Consider the following 10,038-nt stretch of genomic DNA (forward strand, 5'->3'; position numbering starts at 1 on the left):
AGAGCGAGACTCCGTCTCAAAAAAAAAAAAAAAAAAGAAGGCAGAGAGTAGAGAAATCTGCCCAGAGAGGCATCCTGCGGAAGCCAATCCCAATCCATGCAAAGCCACAGCAGAACTGTCCAGAAACCCAAACATACAGCATCCACCATTCTCAAGAACAACGGGAGGGTCACCTCTGCAAGGCCAGTGCCAGGGAGAAGTCACAAGGGGTGGGAGCCCCTGCCAGCCCTTCCTGGCCCCTCTCCCATGGTAAGGGCCACTCTGGAGCACAGGATAAGGAGAACTGGATTCAAACCCTAATAGGCTGGTGGCTTTGGACAAGCCAATGGCCCTCCAGCTCAGCCTTCTCATCTAAACTGAAGGCTCAGACTAGATGATCATACTAAACATGGCCATGCCCAGGACACTCTTTTACCTAGACTAAGCAATTAGCAAAGGCAAAGCGGGCTGAATTGGAAGGCAAATTCTAGCCCTGTGGTTTCACATATCTGGGTCTTTCAACTGTGTGGAAATTTAATCAGCTTCCTCCCTTGTTGAGTAGGAGGGCAAGAGAAAATGCCAGAACACTCCAAAGGCTCCGTGTTTTCTATCGACAGCCCCAGGAACAGGCTTAGGCCCCCTTGTCTGGCCTCTGAGCTTCCAGTAGGACTTCCCACCATTCATCCCCAGGACCCCCGTGCAGACCAGCATGTCTGCTTCCCAAACAGGCCCAGCTTCCTCCAAAACCTCTGGTCAGGCTGCCTTTCCCTGTCAAAAGCTCTCCTCCCTCCCCTCTGCCTATGGGTGGCTGCAGAACCCCAAGTGTCCATCGTATGTGCAGTGTTTGGGCCCAGGCCGTCTTCTCATTCCACATGCCCTCCTTTGAAGCCCTCCATTCCCAAGGCCTCACCTCAGCTGGCTAAGGGCATCTCCTTGGTATCTCCCGAGAGTGTCTGCCTCCCCGTCAGCCCTGGGATAACTCAGCATCTTCTACAGGCCTCGCTGGCTTTCTCCTGTGCACTCAGCACAGCCTCCCCTCCCCCACCACATGAGATCCCACTGCAGCCAGAGAGGTCTTTTCAAAAATATGAATTCTGACTGCATCATATCCCTTATCCCACTTAATACTCTTTGATGGTTTTTCTTTGCTCTGAAATTAGAGGAAAAGTTCTTAGCACGGTTTATAAGCCGTCACTACCCCCCATTCCCATATCAATTGCTATCAATTCCAGGCCCTGCATGCACAGGGCCTTTGCAAATGCCATTGCTCTCTCTGGAAAACACACACATCTCTCCTCTTTTGCCTCTCTCTCTACCTCCTACTCAAACCTCAGCTCTTATCTCAGATGTCACTTTCTTACACGGACCAGTCTGTCTAGGTCAGGGTTTTGTTGTTGTTGTTCTAGTCTCTCAATCTTTCTACACACTTAACTCAGTTTGTAATTAAAAGATTATTACTTGATCAGTTTGGGTGTGCCTTCCCCAGAAGTCTCTAAGCTCTGTGGAAGCTGAGCTGTCTACTTTCACCTATCACTGTATCCCCAACACATAGCACAATGCTCAGCTCAGAACAGGCACTCAAATCTGTGAAGACGAAGAGAGAGGAAAGAAACTTTTTTCTCTTTTTTTTTTTTTTTTTGAGACGGAGTCTCGCTCTCTCGCCCAGGCTGGAGTGCAGTGGCACGATCTTTGCTCACTGCAAGCTCCGCTTCCTGGGTTCACGCCATTCTCCTGCCTCAGCCTCCCGAGTAGCTGGGACTACAGGCGCCCGCCACCACACCCAGATAATTATTTGTATTTGTAGTAGAGACGGGGTTTCACCATGTCCAGGATAGTCTCGATCTCCTGACCTCGTGATCTGCCCACCTTGGCCTCCCAAAGTACTAGGATTACAGGTGTGAGCCACTGCACCTGGTCTCTCTCTCTTCTTTTTTTTTTTTTTTTTTTTTGAGACGGAGTCTCGCTCTCTCGCCCAGGCTGGAGTGCAGTGGCACGATCTTTGCTCACTGCAAGCTCCGCTTCCTGGGTTCACGCCATTCTCCTGCCTCAGCCTCCCGAGTAGCTGGGATTACAGGCACCTGCCACCATGCCCAGCTAATTTTTATATTTTTAGTAGCGACGGGATTTCACCATGTTGGTCAGGCTGGTCTCAAACTCCTGACCTCAGGTGATCCACCTCCCTCGGCCTCCCAAAGTGCTGGGATTACAGGCGTGAGCCAGTGCGCTGGGCCAAAAAAAAATTGTTTTAAGTGGCCCAGGGTCACACTCATTAGTGTGATAAATGTTTATCAACTGGCTCTATGAAGAAAAAAACAAACATGGATCTGTACTGTTTGCCAATTCCTATGGTGTAAATGCTCTCACCATGGTGAATTTCAAGCTGCCAGCATGACGTTACTGAATGTGAAGTTGGATAGACACGTGCACTGGGCTCAGAGTCAGTAGAAGCCAAGCTGGCTCCCACACACCACCCATTTATGGCAACCTCAGGACAAAGATTCAGAAAGTCCATCATGTTTTTAAATGACACCAACTTTTGACTCAATCCTACCTTGGACTAAGACCAAAGTAAAGGCAACCTGCAAAAAATGTTACTGACAGAGAGGAAGAGGAAGACAAAGAGTGAGAGGGAGAGGGAGAGATCTGCAGATGGTTCAGAACAGGAAGATGAAGAAGGAAAGGGAGACCTATGACCTGGGAAGACTGCTATCTCCCAAACGGAGGTGAAAAGGCTGCTTAACAGCTGGTTAGCCTCTAATCCTTACACTACTAAGGGCCACTGCCAAATTAAATGTTTAGGATGTTGTTACGAGCAAGTCAAAGTCTGCATGAAATGCTGGTTATATCCTCTGACCTTTCTGGCAATTTATCCTAATAGCTCAGTAAAAGCAAAACAGATCTCTCCAACCCTAAAATAAAGAAGCTATAAGATCATAAAAATATTAGAAGAGAACATAGGATTTCCCCCCAGTCTTCCAGGAATCTTTCAAGCCTTAAATCTAACATAAGAAATAATAAAAAAGAAGATTAATTCATATAACTCTAACCAAACCATAAGTTTCTACATAACAAAAATACCATATATACAATTTAAAGAACCAAACAGCAAACTCGAGGAAAATGGTTACGAGTCATCCAGAAGGGTTAATTCACATCATAAAGTGCACCTATAAATACATAAGAAAATAATGCTTCTCACAGCATATACACAGACCTAAAGGCAAAGGAAATGAAGAGACAGTTCAAAGAACAGGAAATATGGATGGCTCAAAAACTTTCAAAAAGATGTTTAACTTCCTTCATAATAAGAGAAGTGCAAATCACAACAACCACCAAATATAATTTTTTGCACATCAGACTACAAAATATGTAAACATTTGATAACCCCCTGGGTCAGGGAGGGTGTGGGGAACAGGGCTACACACATTATTAGTATAACTGTACATAGCTAAGATTTCTACACAAAACACTCTGACAGTACCTATCAATGTAAAAATGCAGCCTACTTTGACCCTCCCACTTCTAAAATTTCTTGCACATGTGCATATGTCTGTGTATGCCAAGATTTCAAGATATATTGTGAATATAACAGCAAAGACTGGAGACAAACTCAATGCTTCCTCAGTAAGTGATTAGTCAAATAAATGACAACCCAGTCTGACAATGGAATACTACGCAGACATAAAAAAGAATGAGTACCTCTATGTACTGATGTATTCATCTCCAGCATAAGTTTAAAAAAAAAGGCAAAAAACAGTGTTTAGTGTTTCTGAGACAAAATATATAAATGAAAGTAGAACATTTCTGGAAGGGTATGTGAGAAACTGCTAACCATGGTTGCTTCTGAAGAGGGAAACTGGGGGCAGAGACAGAAAGAAATGTTACTTTTACTCTATGCTTTCTGTACGATGTACATGTATTACCTACTATAGTCAATTTTTTCAAATAGATATGCATGAATATATCCACTGTTGTTGCATATACTAGACAAAAGCCACCACTGGGATGACCTCAGGGTAGTCAGTTCAGTAGTTTATTATTCTTTTTGAGATGGAGTCTCGCTCTGTTGCCCAGGCTGGAGTGCAGTGGCGCGATCTCAGCTCACTGCAACCTCCGCCTCCCAGGTTCAAGCTATTCTCCTGCCTCAGCCTCCCAAGTAGCTGGGAATACAGGCGTGAGCCACCATGCCCGGCTAATTTTTGTATTTTTAGTAGAGACAGGGTTTCACTATGTTGGCCAGGCTGGTCTGGAACTCCTGACCTCGTGATCCGCCCGGCCTGGCCTCCCAAAGTGCTGGCATTACAGGCGTGAGCCTCTGCACCCGGCCGTCAGTTCAGTATTAGGTAAAGAATTTAAGAACTTTTAATAAATCAGCAAAATATCATGCATTTAAAATGTTTCGGAAGAACTGGACAAATACTTTTGATAAGGTATCAAGAAAATAGTAGATTCCATTAAATGAACACTTTGATTAGAACCGTAAAAACAGGTTTGTGTGTAAAGGCATTTCAAAAGTGAAAAATAGTTATCATATGATAACTAGGATCATGGAATTGTGGGCTATTTTTAAAAGTGTTACTGTTGCAATGATATAATTATTTCTAGTCTTAATTAAATTGTATTTAAAGTCACTTTAAATAACTTCTACTCTTTAGCCCTAGAAAAAGGATACAAATTACTTCCCAGGATATTTAAGCAACTTTCAGGATAGGGGTCAGAAATCTGCAAATTCATGAGAACAGAGGAAATGCTACCAGAAGACTGGAGCTGGACAAACATCCTACGCTTCAAATACAGAAAAAAACTGGGCTTGGGAAGTTCAGCTGGCATTGATTATTGGCAAAAATTCTAGAGATTACTCAAGAAAGTGATGAGTATTAGAAATCAGCTGATTCACTTGGAACAATGAAGGATACACTGTGCAAATTATTATTATTTTTTGAGACAGGGTCTCACTCTGTCACCCAGACTGGAGTTGCAGTGGTGCAGTTTCAGTCACTGCAACCTCTCACTCCCAGGCTCCAGCGATTCTCCTGCCTCAGCCTCCCTAGTAGCTGGGATTAGAGGTGCGTGCCACCACACCCAGCTAATTTTTCTAGTTTTAGTAGAGATGGGGTTTCACCATGTTGGCCAGGCTGGTCTCAAACTCCTAATCTCAGATGATCCACCCACCTAGGCCTCCCAAAGTGTTGGGATTACAGGCGTCAGCCACTGCACCCAGCCTGTGCAAATCATTATGAGCAATATTTGTAAGTCTACGGAGTTTCTTTTTGTTTGTTTTACCTTTGTTGACTAAGATCTCAGAAGTATCTGAGAATTTGGGCTGCACAGGGAATGCTGGTGTGGGAGAGGGAAGCCAGCTGAGCTGAGCTGCAGACCTGTTCGTCCTTCGTTCCCCAAAACTTGCTGTCTATGTGACTTGGCAGGAATTTGATTCTTTTCTGCAAGGCACTGACAGTACCTTTCAACAGAGCTGGGAGACAAAATGCAGAGCTTATGAAAGTCATCAGAAAGTTGAACACAGATGGTCCCCGACTTAAAGCGGTTCGACTTGATGATTTTTTGACTTGACGATGGTGTGAACACAATACACATTCAGTAGAAACTGTATCAATAAGGGCTGCTTTATTCAGCAGAAGTGAAAAACACAATGGCTGTGTGAATATCTGAAGTACACAACCATTCTCTTTTTCACTTTTAGTACAGTTACATTCCGTAAGTTACATGAGATATTCAACGCATTATAAAATAGGCTTAGTGTGAGATGATCCTGCCCAACTGTGGGTTAATGTGAGTGATCTGAGCACAGCTAAGGTAGGCTGGGCTGAGCCAGCATATTCAATAGGTTCGGTGTATTAAATGTATTTTCCACTTTCAATATTTCCAACGGCTGAGGGGTTTATCTGGACACAGACACAGCCCCATCCTAAGCAGAGGAGCATCTGCACCTGGTTCTTGCACTGAACACATGGCACACTCAAATGTGTGTTCAGTGACTTAAAATCCATGATTGTCACTTGCTATTAGTCTGGCTGGTGGCTCACACCTGTAATCCTAACATTTTGGGAGGCCGAGGCAGGAGGACTGCTTGAGGCCAGGAGTTCAAGACCAGCCTGGGCAATATAGCAAGACCCCCATCTCTGCAAAAAAATAAAAATTAGCCAGGTGTGGTGGTGTATGCCTGTAGTCCCAGCGCCTCAGGAGGCTGAGGCAGAAAGATCACTTAAGCCTGGGAGGGGGAGGTTTCAGAGAACTGTGATCAGACCACCGGAGACTGGCCTTGGGTTATTATTTTTAATGAAAGAAAATAATGCATATGAAATGTTTTATCAACTGTAAAGGGCTGCACAAAAGAAAGTGACATTAGCGTTGTCATTATTTTGAAGGCATTGCAGATTCTGCAATGCAAATTCTGGTACCGATAACAAATACCAAGTCCAAGGCAAAAAATAAAAACAAAAAGATCCTAACAGGAGAGATCTAGAAACTCAAAATGATGAAGATGAAACCCAAGTCATGGTCATGCTACATGAGCCTAAAACTGAGAAAATCCTGACTTCATCCACCACTCCCAGGAAACCAGCGTTGGTGGGAGTTGGTGCGGGTTGGTGATCACGGTCTGGCAGCAGAAGTATGTCATGTCTAGTTTAAGCCTAATGCATCAACTCTAGGTTGCAGTAGGGGAAGGACAGTCTCCACCAATCCCCTCTTTGGGTTAGAACACAGGGCCTGGCTGAGTTGCTTTCTGGGTACCACGCATAAGAGACACACATGCCAACCAGAGCAGGAAGTATGGCAAATTTTTGTACATATAGAACAGCTTAACTATTGCAGATTTTTCAGCCGGGAAAGAAGCTATTGAAAACACATTTTATTTAAGAAATAATTAAAAAAACACAATTGTTCTGAGGAGCAAGTGGCACAAATAGGCATGAGTTAACCTGAGTTTTATTCACCAAAAAGTGTACCTCCCTGCAAGGAAGAGCAACTATGGGATGGACTAGCTGCCTTGTTAACCAAGCGCTCCCTTCCCATCGATGGAAGTGTTCAAACTAGGATGGATAACTTCATGTTAGAGATATCACACAGAAGGGGAGAGAGGTTTGTCAGCCCTAAGATCCCTCTTAACTACAATAACCTGGGATTCTAACTGGCTTGACGGTTTCATGTGTGTAGGTAGGTGGTAGGATACCAGCAGCCACATGAGAAAGAGGTCCAGAACTGTGCCTGGTAGCTCTTCTGTCTTCCTCTCCCTATCTGGCACCTAGGGACAGAACAGTGCATACATTGTAGGGCACGCACATGCTAAGGATACATGCTAAATACAGGATACATGCTGAAGACAGCAGGAGGCTCATTTGCAAGGGAAAGATCATGGAACAGAGCAGGAAGGAGGCACAAAAGGCAGCTTCTCAAACCCGAAGCTTTTACCTGCTGAGAGAAGGCAAAGGCTCCTTCCACTTCTGCTTCTACTTGGGACACGGGCTGACAAGCACCTGACCCCTAGAACTTCTGCACTCATCATAGTGTATATCCCACATTTGTGCATCTGCTACAGTATTCAACATACACAGTAGCACAGGAAAAGCCTGCCTTCCAACAGGCCAAAATGTGCTTGAAAAGCTCTTTGAAGCATTTGTTATGTGCTTGAAACACAGAACACTGGGAAGGCAGTCCTTTATTTAGATCTTTTTTGTCTGCGAAAATCAATATGTCCTTTCTAGGCTTTACTGTATAAGAAAATGTGTGTCTAATTATTGTTCCCAGGTTTTCCCTCTCAGTCTGGCCCAGTAACTGCAACTGTCATCAAACATCACCCAAAACATGCCCCACACATGAGTGCTGTCTGTGCCCCTCTCGAGTGCTAATTTAGAAAAACTGCCCAGCTCTCCAATATGCCTCCATAGTCTGCTTTTAAGAACTATTTTTGTTCTCTCCTCCCACCACGCATGGCTGAGTGTGAATAGCTGTTTCCTGGGTCCTCACTGCCAAGGTAATGGCACTCTATCCCACCTCGTCACTTTCAAGTTCACCTCTGCTTTGACCCCTGGACACAGCACTCTTCACACATACTCACTTTGATCCATTCTTCTCCCTCTGCTCTAGAAAGGGACTTAAAATACTTAACAATGTTGCCAAATCCTCAGTCTGTCAGACATACACAGTGATTTAAATAGTCATTGTTTTTAATTTTTCTGTGCTGCTAAACCAAAAAAGAAATATTGCCCTCCTTGAAATGAAAACAGTCACAGAAACACCTTTAGAAAGCAGCGGGTAGGAGGCGGGTGGGATCAAGGTGAACCCAGCTAGGAGGACATTACCCCATTACCTTGCAGGGCAGCAGGGGCAGCTCCGTGAGACAGTTCCCACAGCACAGAGCATTTCTGGCCAGCTTGATACAAGATTAAAACAATGATTATGATGATGTAAGAGTTTCATCTTACACGTCCATGAGCTACAACTGTTAACCAATGCACAAGGGGGTGGAGGTTACATGCACACTGACTATTTAAAACTGTCCAATTTCATACATTTCGACAAAGCATTTAAAACTCTGCCAGAACTGCCCAGAATGGGTAGGGGCGTGGGGTGGGGGAGAGTCTATATTTACTTTAAAATGTGAATTATTTATTTTAGACACAAGGAGCAAAACTGCAAATGTCTTGATAGCTCCTATATGTTAAGAATAAAATTATAGCTGTCTAGGGCATTGAGTGTCCACCATTACCCACTCTGTGTTTAGGCCCTCACACTTGCCTTTCAACTCCCTTCTGCTACATTTCACACCATGCAATACCTCTGCAAGGGAGCTTTAGCTACACGACTCAGAGGACAAGGTGCATGTTTCAGCTAAAGCACACCCCGTTCTCAGTGCCTCAGCCCAAAGCAGCTGCTGTGTAAGAGCGGTGACAGCCCAGGAACACCCAAATGGCACATTCTCCACGTCCTTCCTATACTGTAGTGATGTTTACTGAAGTGCTGAGAAAACACTGGAGGAGACCCTGGGGCAGTAAAGTCTAAAGTCAGATATCTTTGGGGGAGGACTGAGCATGGGCTGCGGGTTGGAGATCTGCAGGAGTCTTTGCTTCTCTGGCTCTCCAGTTCTTTAGCGGGCTTTACCTCTGTCAAAATCAAGTGTGAGATGGGAGACTACTGCTTTGTGGGAGACTCAGGGACAACTAACCGGGCAGAACAGGGCCGTGGTCCCGGCTCCCCCAGCAGACCTTGAACAACGCCAGTCCGACTCCTCCAGAGCCGGCTGGTGACAGGTCAGCTGCCTCGCCCCGAGGGTGGGGGAAGGGCGCGCTTTCCATCCGCGTACTGGGACAGGAGTTTGGGTGCAAACTAGTAAAGGCTATGGCGCTCCCTTTACACCCAAGTAAAGGGATGTGGTTTGGGGGACGGAAGGAGATTAAGCCAGTGCGGAATGCCGTACACACACTCTAGCACCACCACTTTGGGGACTTCGGGTCTCCCGCTGGCTCGGGCTTGGACCTCGATTTGCATGGAGGGGGTCGGAGGGACTGGGCGGCCGCGGCCCTTACCTTGCTGACCACGTTCTGGATGAGGCCGGCGCGGATGCCGTAGTCCCACGCGTGGCAGTCACAGTTGGAGGCGTTGGCCCCCTTGTCCGGAGGGGATGGCAGGGGTGGTGTGTCGCCTCCGTCCGCGCCGCTGCTGTTGCTCCGGTTGCCCGCAGCCTCCCAGGGGGCAGTGGAGAAGGGGGTGGTGGGGAGGCTGGTCCAGTTGCCCGGGTCCCCCCCCCGGCCTGTGGTGGTGACCCCCGCCAGCTCGGTGCCTTTGCCGGCCCCGCGGCACCAGAAGTTGGGCTGGTCCAGGAGGAACGAGTCCGAGAACTGGCTGAAGCCGATGAACAGCGCCGGGATCCAGGTGAGCAGCACGAGGGTCTTCTGATAGCCCCCGCCCAGGCCCCCGAGGAAGGGCAGCACCGACCCGTCATAGTCCAGCAACAAGAGGCTCGGGGCCGCAGCAGCCGAGCAGCAGCTCGAGTGCGGGCCGCCTCCAGGATGCAGTGGAGGCAGCGGCTGGATCTCCGCG

At 46.5% G+C, this 10,038-nt stretch overlaps 1 protein-coding gene and 1 long non-coding RNA gene across 2 annotated transcripts in view; one reads left to right on the forward strand and one right to left on the reverse strand.

The window, feature by feature from the left end:
• SLC22A23 (solute carrier family 22, member 23) overlaps nt 1-10,032 on the reverse strand; it is a 192,385-nt gene extending 182,353 nt beyond the window's left edge. Inside the window, exon 1 of the mRNA XM_011962613.1 lies at nt 9,525-10,032. The gene's annotated coding sequence lies outside the window, so the exon portion shown is untranslated. The remainder of the gene's footprint in view (nt 1-9,524) is intronic.
• LOC105526581 overlaps nt 9,322-10,038 on the forward strand; it is a 5,172-nt gene continuing 4,455 nt past the window's right edge. The window contains exon 1 of the long non-coding RNA XR_001004096.1: nt 9,322-9,870. This is a non-coding gene — a long non-coding RNA (uncharacterized LOC105526581). The remainder of the gene's footprint in view (nt 9,871-10,038) is intronic.

This window comes from Colobus angolensis, unplaced genomic scaffold (assembly GCF_000951035.1).
Source record: "Colobus angolensis palliatus isolate OR3802 unplaced genomic scaffold, Cang.pa_1.0 Scaffold6, whole genome shotgun sequence".
Lineage (NCBI taxonomy): Eukaryota > Metazoa > Chordata > Mammalia > Primates > Cercopithecidae > Colobus > Colobus angolensis.